The sequence below is a fragment of the Rhinopithecus roxellana genome, chromosome 13 (genome assembly GCF_007565055.1).
Source record: "Rhinopithecus roxellana isolate Shanxi Qingling chromosome 13, ASM756505v1, whole genome shotgun sequence".
Taxonomy (NCBI): domain Eukaryota; kingdom Metazoa; phylum Chordata; class Mammalia; order Primates; family Cercopithecidae; genus Rhinopithecus; species Rhinopithecus roxellana.
The window spans coordinates 32,252,084-32,270,040 of record NC_044561.1 but is presented as its reverse complement, the minus strand read 5'-3'; positions in this window follow the sequence as shown (position 1 = coordinate 32,270,040).

Genomic DNA, 17,957 nt, shown 5'->3' with positions numbered 1-17,957 from the left:
TATCAGTAAATGACCAAAGATGTAACCAAGGCATTGTTGTCATAGTTCACTGGATGGCAACAAACTGTTGTTGAATAAATTAGTGTCCCAATTAAGAGTCTTTCCTATTTTTCAGCACCTTTCCAATCTGTAACAGGCATTTCCTTTCAAAACACTGACAGAGTGAAATAATGTGAACTTCGGTTAGAAATGAGAATCCTTGGCGTCAATTTAAAATCTTGACACCCAGGAGAATGAAAATTGTGATTTCTATTAATTATCCCATGAGGTTTTGCTTAAAAAGCATCTGTTTTCTAGCCCTGCACCTTGTATTCTAACCAAAATATAATTGTCTATGATTACAGCATGGTTGTCGGCCTTCCTGAATCTTGGGAATCGGAAGTCAGTTTTCTGCTGCTAATCTCCTTTTGGGACAGCTCTCTAGAAGAACTCTGTAGAAAAGTTTGTATTGCAGAGTTTTGCATGGAGGTAACAGGCAGACATTAAGAACACAAGATAAACTCTGTTGAGTCAGGCATTTTTGACTTTCAGAAAATTTTTCAATCTTTCCCCTGAAAATTAGGAGCTCTGGAAGGTTTTCTTTCCTATGGAAAATATTAAAATGCTTAAAAGAAACACATTTGCATGTGTAACACAATTCCTTATTTGAATCAGATTTATTTAATAATCACAATCTAATTTTAGATAGTTTCTGTTTTCCAGAAAATGCAAGTTAGAGATTAGAGCAATTAGTACAAGATAAACTTTACAATATTGCATTTGGCCAGATCAGATGTAAAATCATTAGGGAATAAACATAACCATGTTTCATAGAAGCCCAATATTCAGCCATTAGATGAGTTTTAGATCTGATGACATAATGACAGGCCTCATTTAAAAAGACTAATAACTTAGTGAAAACCATGTGTATTTCTACAACACTATTTGCATTTTACTAATTTAATCTCACCCATTAACTGAGGGTGCTGACATTTTAGCCAGTGTGAGCATGAGAAACAGGTGACTCATGCATGATCTAAATGCACCACATCAAGATCACTAGTTGAGTTGTATTCAGAAGGGCTGAAATAATGTGTTATTATCCAAAACACCATAGTCATATAAAAACAGGCAGCATAGCAGATACTTGAAAAAATATTTTTTGGATGAATAAGGGAAAATGTTAATATTTTACAGGTTATAAGTTGCTTGCATTCCCATTTCTTCAGCATCTGTTGTTACTAGGCAATGAACTAGTTTTTGAGATGCCAAGATAGATAAGATAGAGTATCTCTTTTTAGAAGCTAGCTTAATTATAAACCCTGTAATCCAGGAATCATGAGTATTATTAAGCCATTTGTACAAGGGCTGAAAAGCAGTTAAATATTATCAAATGAACTGTCCAAGTCATGGAGTGCTAAGTGGAAACATTAGGTCCAATAGTCAGGCTTTGCAACTCAGTCCAGTGTGCTTTATACTATCTTTCTCTAACCATCTTCCAAATTGCTGTTTCTTTTTATGACAATATCATCAATGATCATATTTAAAATAAGACATTGAAAGATTCAAATGCATTCAATGTCTCAGTTATTTGAATTTTGGTATAATGACAGACTGTGATGAATAATTTTTTTAACAGTACAGACACATTTACTTTGCATCTCCCATTGTTTTTGGCACAGCTCTTAGTTGCTCAATAAACATACAGTAAACAAGATTATATAGATGGTTTAAGTGAATTGTAAACATGCCACATGGCATATTTAAAAGAGCAAACTATCCCCATGATCCAATTAGCACATAAACAATTAAGATTGACTTCCACCATAAAACTCAAATGTGTCCTTTTGTAATGCTGAGTACCATTCAAAACAAGTAGGTTATTATCATGCTTAAAATATGTATAAAAATAACTGCATGACATTTTCAGTTTTGCTGTATGAATAAATTCTGGAGATCTAATGTACAGCATGGTTACTATACCTGTATTACATATTTGAAATTTGCTAAGAGATTAGATCTTAAATGTTCTTACCAAAAAAATGTAACTATATAAGGTGACAGATATGTCAATAAGCTTGATTGTGACTATCATTTCACAATGTATATATACAAAATAGTTCACCTTAAATATGTACAATTTTTATTTTTTAATTATCCCACAATGAAGCTGGGAGAAATTCTAACACAAACAAAAAAAAAATAACTGTACATTGAGAGTTTAGATCATTCTGGAAAATCATCACAGGTTTACACACCCAGAGCAAAAGAGAAATTCAACACTAACAAAAAAGAAAGTTGATATTCCACAGGCAGGAATTCTTACTTAAAATGTAAAATATAACGAATACTTTGTTTTTCAAGAGGATCAACTCCCCCTTGCACTGAAGCTGGGATCCCATGCCACACAAAGAGGCATAGAAGGGACCAGCAAAAACCATGGAAGGAAGAAAATAATCCAATACCATTTTCCATTAAGTAACTTACATCATTGTCTATCTTGTAGATAGTCACAAATAACAAGACGTAAAATGAAGAAAAAAAAATAACGTTTTTATTTTGAGGGCATTCTCAAAGAATAAGATGCTATTCCCTGAAATTAAATTATTTTCTAACCTGACGCTTACCATTCCGAGGCCAAGTGTTATTACTTCCTAGCGTTTCTGATGGAAGTTTTACCAACTTAATTCAATGTTTCTATGGACAGTGTTTAGTTAACATGAGTTATCCTTTTAATTGATGACTTGACAATGTTGTTATGAAAATCAACTTATAGTTTTTCTTTATATTCAATCAGCCCTTCTCCTCTTTTTTATTCAGCTCTTTCTTCTGGTTTTTCCTTCTGGAAATTATTTCTTTGGAAACCCTTTTCTATTTTTACTTTTCTGTTTCTTATCTGCTACTGATCAAAAAAATAAAACTAAGACTCTTACAATTGTGAGTTAGGTAAAAGTAGATATACATCAAAAGCATGTTTCAATAACTTTTTCATAAAATAAAACAAATGGTTTAATCACATGAGAAATTGTGCCATTTTTTGAGATGTGGAAGACTGAAGAGAAGCAAATTTGGAGAGGAAAACAATTAATTATTATTTGTTACTGGATACTTTTGTCCATTCAATATCCAAGTGGATAAACTGACTAGTATGTTGAGTAAATCAATCTTGGATTTCACCATTGAGATGTATGCTGGAGATGTAGTTGGGGGAGCTACCAGAATATTGATGGTCTATAAAGCAATGGGACTAGGTGAGATTATTAGGGAGTGATGGTAGATACGGAGGAAAAAAAGTAGATCACTGAGGCTTGGACCACTTCAACACTGAGCAATCAGGAAGAGGAATGGAATTCACAAATGAAACTGAAAGAACAACCCTTGAGATAGAAGAACAACCAAGGGGATGGGCTTTAAAAGCTAAGTGAAGGAAATGTTTCAAAAGAAGTGAGTGATCAACTGTGGAGTAAGATCAAGATTGAAAATTGACTATTTGATTTGACAACATGGAGGTCATCAGTCTTACTCAGGACAATTTGGGTAGAAGTTTGGAGAAAAAAACCAAACAACCAAACTAATGTAGGCTTGAGAGAAAGGGAGAAAAAGAAACAGAGTTGGTGAGAACATATAACTCCTGTCAAGACTTTTTTTCAAAAAAAATTAAAAGCTGAGAAATGTACCCAATAACCGGACAGAAAAGTAGGACCAAGGAAGGACTTTTTTTTCAAACATGGAAGATTCCAGAATGTTTGTATACTGAAGAAAATGCCCAGAAGGGAGGAAATATTGATGATACAGGAAAAAGAATATTATTTTATATGAGGAGTGAAGAAATGAAGACATTGAGGATGACCTGTAAGTTTTTGGCTTGTGTACCTGAATGAATAGTGAAAATCTTTACCAAACTAGAAAATAGTGGAAAATTACAAGTTTACAAGAAAGTGCATGTTGTAACATAGGTTAAGTTGCAGGAGTCTGAGTTATCTAAAAGATACAAGTAGACAGTATGGATCCTAGAAGAGAAATTAGATCTAAAGAAATAAACTTTAAGACAACTGGACATGGTAATGACTTAAGCCAAGGGTGAAGGCAAGATCTCCAAGGTCCTCTTAATTTTTTGTGGTTAAAGGATCTCCTATATCCATGAATTTATCACCCTAATTTGGAAAATAAAGAAACCATATTTCAAGGGCCTGTTTTATATGTTTTGTATAGGATATTACCATGTGTGATGAATGTTTTAAATACTGTGAGTTTGTAAAGTTAATGTTATTTTATAGATGAAGGAACAGAAATTTAGAGAAACCATGTGATGTTCAAAATGGTAGAGATGGAATTGAATCTAGGCTTATCACAACCCAATGCCTGTTCTGTCTTTCAGCTACATGAGTTGAGATTTTTTTATGATCCCCTCTGACCATTATAGTTACTTCTTAATAGGTTTTCTGATTTTCTAGCACCTTATCCTCCATTCCTAAGCTTTTTTTGTGAATAAGAATCACTTCCAGAGCATTGTCCTCCCCAGATAAACCAATAGTACACACAGTCTGCATATTTAATAACCATCCCCAAGTGATTCTGATGTGCTAATTTAATAAATAAGACGACCCATTAAGCCATATAAAGGCCTTCCTTCCACTAGGGAATTGAAGAGTCAAATTGAATATTGAAAAGGAGCTTTAAAAATGTCATCTACTTCACCATAAGATTTCACACAGCACTCAACTGTATAGACACAAATGTATTGCGAAAAAATGCTTGTCTGCTGTAAACTAAAACGAAAGTCATAACAAAATTTCCTAGTTCATTTTCTCCCAAGCTTTATTATTGCAAGTAAACAATTAACTCAAGTAAAATTATTAGAGATTGTATCTTCCAAATCTTTCTTATTACAATCCCATTCAAGACCAAGAGGTATAAACTGAATCAGAAAAAGATGTGGATATACAATAAATTATTGTTAACCATACTCACCCTATTCTGCTACCAAACACTAGATGTTATTTATTCTATTAATACACATCTGTAGTTTTGTACCCATTAACCATCTTCACTTTATCACCCTCTACCCACTAGCATTCCTGGCCTTTGGTAACCATTATTCTGTTCTCTGTCTCCATAAGTTCAATTTCTTTTTCAGCTTCAAGAAATGATAAATGCTTAAGGTGATGGATACCCCTGTTACCCGTTCTGATTGTTACACATTGTATGTCTGTATCAAAACATCACTTGTACTCCATAAATATACACAACTATTACCTACCCATAGCAATTAAAAATATATTTTAAAATTACAGGAAGAAAAACAGTATGCCAGTAGAACTATAACAGCCAGATGTATCAATGACAAAGAATAAAACATCTGAAAACAAACAAAATAGTAATGTGGGCATAGTGAAGGCAAAACCAATAACTGAAAGTAAGTAGCTACAATCAAAATAGAAATACACAGCTGGCAAATCAGTTTTGCAGAAGAGTTTAAGTTTTCCTATTTCCTTGGCAACTGAAGAAGGTTGTGATGTTAACTGCTTAGACATCTGCATCCTTAGAACCATTTCCTCCTTTAGAAACTAGAATAAATACCAAAATAATACGATGGGCCAGAATATACTACTTCTTAACAAAACCAAGTGAAAGTAATGAAATAAAGCTTTTAATATGTGAATTATCTTGGGTTTAATGCCTGAGAGGGATTAATTATTTTTTGTTTTCCTTGTTTTCTATAGAGAAAAGTGAAAGTCCACGTAATGGCAGGAATTTCCTGAGGTTGCTACATTCTAGGTGTTTTGGGCCCTTGAGCTAGTCATTACAAACTATCCCTATATTCTTAGGAGATTTTTATTATTATTCTTTTTAGGTTGAAGTTGGCACTTGATTATGGACACAGTTTGCTCATAGCCTGTAGAACACTGGCAAGAATACCAAGGAATAGCCAAAGGCAAGCCAGATTTCAATCACGGAACTCCTATTTCCCATATTAGAATACATTTAAACTGACAAAGGACAAAAGTCAACGATATAAAGTCAAAACTAAAAATCCAAAGGATTTTGTACACAATTCAACATTAATTGTAGAAATTTCAATTCTTTTTTCTAGGTTTGTTTGTGAGTCTCTAAAAACAGATGGTTATATCTTAGTAGTCACAGTACTCAGTCTGCCATCTGGCCAGTAGGTACCTGATCGGATTTAAAAGTTCAGGGATATTTTTCCCCCAAATATCAAGATTTGTTGTGGTAATGTCAGAATTATTCATACTTGGTTAGGTACATAGGTACAGGTACAGGAAGCCACATATAAGAATCACCCAATTATTTAGTGAATTTCATTTTTTGTTGTTATATGTGATATAAGACAAGACTTATGTGAAAGATACATGGAATAAATTATCTGTAAGGGCATAATACTATAGCTGTTTTTTAAAGAGCAGCTCAATCTCCTCTCCTCTCTTCTCCTTCTCTCCCTTTTCTCACCTTGTCTCCCTTCTCCCTTGCTTCTCCGTGTCTGTCCTCTCAGAAATGGAGAAATGGAGTTGAGTGGTTACGGGTAATTGCAAGTCGTTCAGTGAAATATAGGACCTTGGAAGCTCACAGTTAACAAAAGGGAAGTTAATAATGCTTGCAAAGTGTCCTGGGGTGAAAACGTATTTTCCAACTCACAGATACAAAAAGTAAACAACTAGTATGTGTTCATCTGTGAAATCTTTGGCATTTAAAAGAAATCCTCATTCTCTGGGTGGGCAGCCTTGGAGGAGATGAAAAAGTTTTGGCAAATTAGACACTCAGATTTCTACTCATACAGTATCTCAACCTGGCTTCCTCTTTTGCTTACTCCTAAATAAATTCCATACAGAAGGCTGTTTTTAAAAAATCATAATAAGTAATTCAGGAATTATATGTGCCAAATAATCAATTGAAATAATTGAGGTCAACAGGCATGAGGTTTGCACTCATTCCCTAAGGCTGCTGTAACAAATTACTATAAACTTGGTGGTTTAAAATGACAGAAATGTATTCATTTGCAGCTCTGGAGGCCAGAAGTCAAAATCAAGGCATCAGCAGGGCTGCATTCCCTCTGGAGGATCTAGGGAAGGATTCTCCCTTGTCTTCCCCAGCTTCTTGATTCCTTGGCTTGTGGCCACAACCTCTTTGCTCCATCTTCAAATTGCCTTTCTTGTGTGCCTCTCTACTTATCAATGGGCTACTTGGGAGGCCACTTGTTATTGGGTTTAGGACAAACTGAGATAGGTCAAGAGGTTCTCCTCATCTCAAGATCCTTAATTTAATTGCATCTGCAAAGACTCCTTTTCCAAAAAAGGCAACATGTACAGGTTCCAAGCACTGAAACATGAACAAAGCTTTTCGGGGTCCATTATTAAACCCACTACAGGGTTTGCATTTCAATTCAAAAATCATTTCTTTTTTTTATTTTTTTTCTTTTGTGACACACAGTTTCCTTCTGTTGCCCAGGCTGCAGTGCAGTGGGGCGATCTCAGCTCACTGCAACCTCCTCCTTCCCAGTTCAAGTGATTCTTGTGCCTCAGCCTCCTGAGTAGCTGGGATTACAGGTGCATACCACCATGCCTGGCTGATTTTTATTGTATTATTCATAGAGATGTGTTTCACCATGTTGGCCAGGTCAGTCTTGAACTCCAAACCTCAAGTGATCCACCTGCATCAGCCTCTCCAAGTGCTGGGATTACAGGCATGAGCCACCACGCCTGGCCTCAAAAGATGATTTCATAATAAAGGGTCTAGGCTTGGATATAAATAAATAATCAGCTATTATGTAATATATTATTCAAATGAGATCATAAAGCTACAAATCCAATTATTATTTATTATTAGAACTATGCTGGAATTATACTACAACATTGCTGGAAGTACAAGCGATGTAGTATAATACATATTCTTAAAAGAATATGTAAGAAGTGTTACTGAAATAACAAACATTTTCCTCTAAAGAATTGCTAGGCATGAATCCTGTAAACTCCAGCTAAACGAGGCTTCATAATAATAGTAATAAATTGAGTGTGCCATGCACCACACTACGTGTTTCACACATTGTCTGGTTTAATCCTCATGACGACTTACAAGATAGCATAACAGACTCCTCTGAATGCTGATTCTTCCTTGCCATAACATCTCTTCCTTTCAAAAAAATGAAAGCCATTTCTTATTTTCTGGTGTCTGGTATCTTACAAAATGCTGGGACTTCATTAAGTCAGTGATAATAATCCCAACCCCTTTGCTGGTGAGTGGATCAGGAATAGACATGGAACACAATTGTGGCCAATGACACATGAAGGAAGCTACTGAGGGGGTTTTTAGAATAAAGTTTCTTCACATATTGTATTAGTTTGTTAGAACTGCCATTACAAACTACGACAGACTGGGTGGCTTAAATGGGAGACATTTATTTTCTCATAGTTCTGGAGGCTAGAAGTCCAAGATCAATGTTGATTTCTTCTAAGGTCTTTCTCCTTAGTCTTTTGTCTTTGTCTATCTGTCCTCTTCTTTGAAGGACACTGGTCATATTGAATAAGAACCTACCCCAGTGACCTTATGTAACTGTAATTACCTGTTTAAAGGCAGTATCCCCAAATTAGGTCACATTCTGAGGTACATGGGGTTAGAACTGATGAATTTGGAGGGGACATGATTCAGCCTGTAACATGTTTAAAAAACACACACAGAAAAAAAAATCTTAATCGTTTAAACACTGTCACTGCTGGGTGTGGTATCTAACAGGCAATGTCCCTGTAGATGACAGAACAGTGGACAGAATCTAGAACCTTTCTGACATCATGAGACTGGGGCATCCTTGACTTAGGACTTCCTATTATGCATGATAGTTACTGTTCTTATCTTTAAGCAGTTGAGGTGTTTTTTTCCTCTCTCTCTTCTGCTACGGTATCTAATTCGTATAAGTAAATACTCTTATTTTCATTGCCATTTCACAAATGCAGAAACCTTGTCAGGAAAGCTGAAATTCTGATCCTGGAATCTAACTCCTGCCTGAATGACCATAAATAATAGGTCTGTGGCATCATAATGTTCTCTCCAATACTTAGCCTTTCATTTCAGTTTTATAAAAGCCTCCTACAGAAAAATGCAAAAGCACAGACCTTAGAATATTACTAGCTGGATATTCCAGAAATCTAGAAGCAAGAAACTGTCCAAAGAAGTAAAAGTATGCCATGAAAGTATTTTGATGAACAAGAAAGTGTCTCCACTAAGATAAGGTTAAAAAATAGTAAGAATGGCTACAATATAAATACACAAAAGTCAATGGATAACGAAAAAGTGGTATGTATACACTACGGAGTACTCTACAGACATCAAAAAGAATGAAATCATGTCTTTTGTGGGATCATGGATGGAGCTGGAGGCCATTATCCTTGGCAAACTAATGCAGAAACAGAAAACCAAATGCCTCCTAATATAGTTTGGTTTCATGTCCTCACCCAAATCTCATCTTGTACCTCCCATAATTCCCACATGTTGTAGCAGGGACCCAGTGGGAGATGACTGAGTCATGTGAGTGGATATTTCCCATGCTTTTCTCATGATGGGTCTCACAAGATCTGACGGTTTTAAAATTGGAAGTCTCTCTGCACAAGCTCTCTTTTTGCCTGCTGCCATCTACGTAAGACGTGACTTGCTCTCCTTGCCTTCTGCCATGATTGTGAGGCCTCCCTAGCCATGTGGAATTGTAAGTCCAATTAAACCTCTTTCTTTTGTAAATTTCGAGTATTCGCTTGTAAGTCTCGAGTATGTCTTTATCAGCAGTGTGAAAACAGACTAATACACTGCATATTCTCACTTAGAAGTAGAAGCCAAATAATGAGAACTCATGGACACAAAGACAGGCACAATGGATACTCAGCCCTACTTGAGGGTGGAGGATGGGAGGAAGCAGAGGAGCAGAAAAAAGAAATATTGGGTACTAGGCTTAGTATCTGGGTGATGAAATGATCTGTACAACAAACCCCCATGACACGAGTTTACCTATGTAATGAACCTGCGCATGACCCCAAAACCTAAAATAAAAGTTAAAAGTCACTAAACTAGTAAAATGAGATTGTTGTTAACAACCGAATACACAAACTGTGTTCTCTCTACTAATCTCTGTAGATAGTTTGAGCCCAGTCCTTAATTCTCTTTGGCAAGAATCGTAAATTTACCTTTAGCTACGGATTTCATTGTTCAATTGGTTTTAATTACAGGGTTTTCCATTACTCATCATTTTCCTAATTTCAAATTAAGCCTCTCTTTTACTTGTTCCCTTAAGAGGAAATGAGCGCTTGTCTTTTCTCAAACCTTCCTTTACATATTTGTATCACATGCCTTTTGTTGCCTTTCCGGAATAAACCCACTGTTCTTTCATGTCCACAGATGCCTCATCATCCCAGCATAAATTATTCCAACGTTTCATGTATTTTCTTTAAGTTTTAAAAAATAGCCTGCCTATCTTTCTTCTTCTGAGATGGAATAATATAAAGAAACATAGTCTATTTCTTGTGCTTCAAAGAACACATTCCTACTAATTTGGGCCACTTTCTAGTGTTTTTATTGTGTGTGGGAAAATCCTTCAGGTTAATTCCTCAGTTTTACTCAGAACTAGAATGCCTGGCAGTGTGAGGTCAGTGTTATCACCAGTTCCCAACCAGCATCAGGAAGGACAGCACCTAACCCAGTTGTAACTGATAACTCCTGGCTGAGCAGAAACTGAGCTTGTGCATGATGGTTAAGCAATGTGATAAAGGAACCAGCTCTAGTGGAGAAACTCTGAGCTCCACATGACTCACTGAGGTCACAGTCCCTCTGCCTTACTTCCTAGTGATATATGTTTTGCTCTATTTTCTAATTTACTTTGGTCCTATTTGGCTTTAGAGGTACATTTTTCTTCAGTGACTTTTACTTTGCAGCTGATTACGGCATAAGTACTGCTGTCTATGGCTTTTTTGGCCCCAATTAATGGCCTCCCTTTGCCATGTGACTTTGCGGTTCTTTCCACCAAGACATGAAGCCTGTCCTCCAAGTCTTTAATATAGAGCTGGCTTTGTACCTTTGTACCAATAGCATCTGGTGAAGGTGGCAGCTAACCACTTCTGAGGGTAGGCCTTAAAAGCCCTTGCACATTTTCACTGTCTCAGAATGCCACCTTTGCTAGGAAAACAAGCCCTAGATAGCTTTCTGGAAGATGAGAGACCACATGGAACAGAGACCAATGATCTCTGCTGAAGACAACTTCAACCAGCTCCCAGCTGACCCACCGACTGACAACAGATGCAAGAGTGAGCTTAACCAAGATCAGCTGAGGTTGGCCCAGATCAGCAGAACCACCAATCCAGTCCTAAATTCACGGACAAACATAAATTTTCATTGTCACCAATGCAAAGGAAATGGCTGCGTTTTACTCAGTAGCAGGCTGAGGTGGCTGCCCGGTGCAGCATGATTCAGTGGGTTTGGAAAGCAGGCGCACAACTCCGCTTATGTAACCATGCCACATGAGGTGCATTAGGTGATCACCCATCTGAGCTCGTGCTTGGCTCAGAGCCCCTATTGTCTGTAAAGGTATAATTACCCTACTAAGACTGTACATACAGCTTGCGGTTTACACCTTCGGCTAACACCTAGGCTCACTCGCGCCCAGAGAGAGAGTAAAAGCCATGTCAAAACTGTGTAGGATTTCTCGAGTATTTTTCCAGCTGCCTGCCATTGGTCTATCCACTCCCCTCAGTCCTCAGTCTGGGCTGGAACCTGACACTTGGTATGAAAATTGGCATCATGAACAGGATCCCAAGGTAGGTGAGCCTTCGGTCCCCACTGATTCTGGGTTGGCCGTGATGGCCACAACATGGGTAGTGGTACTAGACTGCAGCTGTGCTGCACGGATGGGCTCCAGTAGAGACTGGGCAGTGGTAGGTGGGGTCCCTTGCAAGCATGGAGAAGGCGCTGAAGCCACTGGAAGCACACAGCACTGAGAAGGAAGGAGCCTTTGCTACAGAATTGGATGGGCATTTTTGACTGTGCTCGGAGTACACACCCAGTCCCTGAGGGATGCCGCAGAGGTAAGAGCTTTCCAGGCATAGGCGAGGCACCTGGAGGCCTGGCTACACAGCTCAGAAAAAGAATTAGAAGCTGCCATTAATGGGGACCTCCAGGCACCCCCCGCAAGCCTGGCTACAGAGCTTGAAAAAGGAATTAAAGGCTGCTGTGAATGCAGGCCTGGAGGCCATTGGTGGGACTGAGCGGTCCACGCAGTAAAGAAGGGGAAGATGCCCTGCTCTCAGCACCCCCACCACGGGAGAATAGGGGACCCCCCATGAGTAACACACTCAAAGATGTGGATAGATTTGATTTTGGCCAGGGATGACAGAGAGAAAATTGATAAGCAGCCCAATGAAGTACTCTTAACTTTGTGAAGACGGCTATCTCTAGAGCAGCAATTCCAGAAAATGCTCAAGAGGAAGAAGGGGAGAAGGACATTGCTGCATGACCCAGTCCCTCCTGGGGTGTTTCAGTTCAAAGACTACATGCTGCAGCCAGGCAGGGATGCAAAGCCTTTTCTGTTTATGAGGGAACTGGCTGAGGTGCCCAGCTTGAGGGGACACTGGGCAACCAGAGGCCACAAGTGAAGTTGAAAATCCACTGGTCCCTGCACCCAGAGAAGTTTCCAGGCAAGGCCACATAGACAGCTATGAAGTGTCTGTGGTCAATGAAAGTGAAACCTGTATCTCTGCACCTTGGCATCAGCCACTTGGGCCCCTGGTTATGCACTGTGTATGTCTCTCCCATACCTGTATACATTCTGGGGTTGGACATTTTACATGGCTTGACAGCTGTCTCATCTATCACACATTTGATGCACTGTTTGACAACAGAATTGGGACAGTACCACTATGGGGTGGACTTGGCTAATGCAATTTTTTTTTTTTTTTTTTTTTTTTTTTTTTTTTTTTTTACAGAGAGCCAGGAACAATGTGAGAAAGTGACAATGGACTTTCACAGTGTTACTGCAGGGCTATGTTCATAGCCCCACCATATGTCATGGTCTTGTTAATAACATTATTCCTTGTCTTTTTAATGATATTATGCTAACCTCTAATTCTCTTGCAGATTTAGAAGCAGCAGTGCCCCTCTTCCCTGAGATTGCGATGGTGCAGCTGAGACCACCTTCCTGGCAGCCAAGTGGGCTATCTGTCAGGAATAAGCCCTGTGGATAGTTGACCCGGGGCTCCCATTTGAGCTGGATGTGCATGTGACCACAGATGGTTTCAGGTGGGGCCTGTGGCAGTGCACAGAGTGCTTGAGAACACCAGTAGGCTTTTGATCCCAACTCTGAAAGGGAGCTGAGCTCTGGTATTCCTTGACAGAGAAGCAGTTACTAACTGCATGTGCTGCCCTTCAGGTTCATGAGAGCTTGGCAGGATGGGCTACAATCTTCATGCGGATGACTTACCCAATAGCAGGATGGGTACATTCATGGATAATGGCACCCTGGACTGGGATGGGGGAGACATCAACTTTGGCAAAGTGGAGTGCCTACTTGGAGCAGTACAGTACGCTGAGTACAAGTCCCTTAGAGGTCTTGGGAGCTGTAGTCCTATGTAAGATAAGGCCATGGGGCCTGAGGCACCCCTAGACCCTGAGCCTTTATCATTAAAAGAAGGGTATCCCTCCATTCCCAATGGGGCATGGTACACAAATGGGCCTAGCTGAGGTGCTTGGACCACAGTTGAAATCCAACCCAGTACTGACACGATATGGTTTGAAACCGGGTGTGGGCAAAGAAGCCAATGGGCTGTATTTAGAGCAGTATGGATGGTGATCACCAAGGAAGTGACACCTAATAGAAATCTGCACTAATAGCTGGGAAGTTTATTGAGGCTTAACCTTGTGGTTAACTACCTGGAAGTTACAAAATTAGCTAGTTGTTCACTGGCCCATGTAGGCCAAGCCACGTGGCAAGATCTATAGGAGGAAGGATGACCTTCTCCGACCAGGTATAGGGATGAACAGTAACCTATTGTTGCCTGTCCTGATGCCCCTGAAGTAAGAGGAACAGAAAACCTGGCTGTCGCCGTGGACCCTCCAAGCCCCCAGCTGCCTGTGGTTGGCCATCATAGCTCCCTGGGAGAATGGCCTACATGACTTGCCTGTCACTCCTTGGCTGTTCAATGCATGGCCCCCACGGTTGACTGTTCATAGGGAAACAGCCAGAGGATGAACTGTCCTCTGGGAGACATGTACTATCTGTGTTGCCTATTATGAGCTCCCCTGTGACTTTGGCACAGACACAGGACCCAAAGGAACCATAGGGAGCTGAGAAGGTGTGGTATCATCACCCAGGGCAGAAGTCCGTGGTGGCTGCATTGTTATCCAGGGATGGAAAGTTAGCCTGTTACTGTTGTTGTGGGTTATAGATTCAGGGTTCCGCCCTTTGGGCAAATGTCCCCTCGCAGAGGACGCCCTCAGCCTATGGAGTGGAGTGTAAGGGAAATGGCTGCATGTTAGTCTGGAGTAGGCTGAGGCAGCCTCCCAGCACAGCATGACTAAGTAGGTTTGGAGTGCAGGTGCACAACTCCACATGTTATGTAACCATACCATATGAGGCACATTAGGTGATCACTCACATGAGCTTGTACTTGGCTCAAAGTCACCATTATCTGTAAAAGGTATAATTACCCTGGTAACGCTGTACATATGGCTTGCAGCTCATGCCCAGGCTTGCACCCAGGGTTGCAGCTTGCACCCATGGCTCACGTCCAGGCTTGCTCGTGCTCAGAGAGAGTAAAAGCCATGTCAAAACTGTCTATGATTCCTCAAGTATTTTTCCAGCTCCCTGCCACTGTCCACCCACTGTCCTCGGTCCCCAGCTTGGGCTGGAACCTGACATTTAGGATGACAACCATTATGGTCTTGTGGTTGTTAATTAGACAGCGTTATTATAGCATAAAAAACTGGCACAAGCCCATTTCTAATAATTATTGTACTTTCCTAATCATGACATATGATTTTTTTAGATTATCTTGTTTTCTGTTCATGATTGCTTGACATTTTATCTTTAATTTTATTAAAAGCTGTGACATCCTCAGGAGAGGAGCTTGGTATTTTGACTTCCATAGCAATATGCCTAGCAGCCAACCAGGCTCAAGTGAGTGTCTAAATAAGACTACTTAATGGATAATTGTCAGGTTTCACAGATGCACCTCATTTGCTCCACCTACTCTGTTTTCCCTAACCTTATCAGGTTTCATTCTGTCATAGTCCTAACCCATGAAATCAATGTAAATACTGTCTACCCTTTGACCTCATTTGATTAGTAGAAAACATATGCTATCACCAAGCCAAGCTTTGATCTAAGGGATGTTTCTTAACTAAAGCAATGAGAATAATCACTATTCAAGTAACAGCAACAGTTGTTGAACAAACAAGATTTACCTGGGGATTTCAAGCGAGGGCAAATTTTTCCTCTCAATTTTTTTTTTCAAATAAATTAATTAATAGAAGGGCAAAAGCAAACAGGAACTAAAAGTATAGACTCCTGTAATACCTAGTTATTATTTTTTTCTAATTTTGAAAGTCTTATTCACAAGGTAAACAGCCACCTCTATTTTTGAAATTTTTTATGTAGGAAAAAAACTCAAGGTGATAGACTGTCCTGCTTTGACAATTAAAGAGGGTGGAAAATCCATCTGTCATTTAAGATGGATGCAGGTTAACTGCCTGAAAGACTGGAATATAAAAGGCCAGTTTATTTGGCTAAGGTGTGCAGGTCATTTGGATAGTAGCACAATTAGCAAAGGTGAGCTGGGGGAGCGTGAAGGAAATTCAAGGAATCTTCATTTCTGACAACTTGGTAAAGGATATCTGACCCAATACCATAGTGTATAGGTGATAGATTTCCATGAAATTGGAGTTAGTGTGGGAAGAACATAAAATGTTTATAGCGGGAAGACAGAATCCAAAAGCAAAGAACTAGGTGCAGGAGGGATGATGGGTTAAAATGGGAAAACAAAACTGAAGACAAAGAGAAAGAAGTCAAGAGATTTCAGAATGCAAAGACAAAATGGGTAAGGAAAGGAAAGAGAAGATCACACAGTCGATAGACCATTACCAAGTGAAACTATCTAAAGCCATGAAAGACAGGCATTAGGCATATACCTGAGTTTAAGGAGTACCGGTAAAAGACTCAGTCAATGTCATCCCATTTTCTGAAAGCAGGAAAAAAAAAAAAAACAAAATGAATAAGCCACTGAAAATTAGATTTTCTTAACAAATGGTTGAGGATAAATACTGCATAGGTACATGAGATATATACTAAAATTAAAATGTAAAAAAGTGTTTAGCCATTTAGGGAAGAAGCCATTTTTTTTGAGGAGTACATCAGTTTAGTAAACTCTAAGCTCTTCTGTTTGCTGATAGTCCTCTGGGCTATGGAAATACTCTGGCTGTGGGACTACTGCAGCTATGAGAATAGTACAAGATGAAGCTTCCTGTTACCGAGCTTCACAGGTAATCTGTGCCCTCTGACATTCCTGACTGTTGCTCACTACACAAGGGGCAAGAAGGGCTGTGAATCTCATCACCACAGCATGTGTCTATTGCTATTTCATAGTCCCCTGTTCCATCTGATAAAGATGGAACATGATCTATCTTGCTCACAATTTTTCTTTTTGCCTTAAAAACTGGACCATGAGTTAAAGGCATGAATAGAAACCATCTCTCAACTCCAGGAGGCTTTGCAAATTACAGACTATGAAGTACTTGACATATAGTTTCTAAATACAGTTAATCAAAGTTATAAAACTTAAGAAATAAACTCAAGATTTGAAAATGTTTGAAAAGTGTATAGCTACAGTCCTATCCCATGACAAGAGTTCATTTACTTCATCTCTCTCCTTTTCCACCAGAAAAACAAACTAAGTATTAACATGTAGAGGTTTCAGAAACTTTATTACAAAACTGTCATAAAAGGACATCATATTTCTTGCATACGGGATCATGCTTAGATCCAACACAAAACTAAGACCATAATTTTTTGAGAAAATTTATAATTAGATTTTATTACATTCAAGTTGCTAAATGTTGTTCTTACATTGTGCATAAATGGCTTGAGATCAGAGTTTGCATTATTTTTCATTTTGTGAAAATTATCTTGTTATATTGGTAATTTCATTAAAAAATCCTTTTTATTCACAGTATTTCTCTAATCTCTTTAAAAATATATTATTTCTTTTTATAAGAACTTATCTGTGATTGTGGGAGTTAAAAACTTTAAGCTTCTAAAAAATGCCCTTGTTTGTTCAGAGCCTTTCTGTTTCTTAGAGAGAAATTGCCTTCTATATAATAAAGAGAAAACTAAAATTTTACTCCAATATTGTTTCCTACTTGGTTCAGACAAACCACCAACTGGACAGACAACATACTTGCTGGAACGGACATTAAATCATCTCATCTACAATAATGAGATGATGTCTGATATGGTTTGGCTATGTCCCCACCCAAATCTCACCTTGAATTCCCACATGTTGTGGGAGGGACCGGGTGGGAGATAATTGAATCATGGGGGCAGGTCTTTCCCGTGTTGTTCTCATGATAGTGAATAAGTCTCATGAGATCTGATGATTATGTAAGGGTGAGTTTCCCTGCACAAGCTCTCTTCTTTTGTCTGCCACCACATGAGATGTGCCTTTCACCTTCTTTCGCCATGATTGTGAGGTGTCCCTAGCCACATGCAACTTTAAGTCCATTAAACCTTTTATCTTGCCAGTCTCAGGCATGTCTTTATCAGCAGCATGAAAATAGACTAATACAATGTCTTAGAATCTGATACGGTTTGACTCTGCTGCCACCCAAATCTCATCTTGAATTGTAGCTCCCAGAATTCCCATGTGTCATGGGAGGGATCCTGTGGGAGGCAACTGAATCATGGGGTTGGGTCTTTCCCATACTGTTCTCATGATAGTGAATCA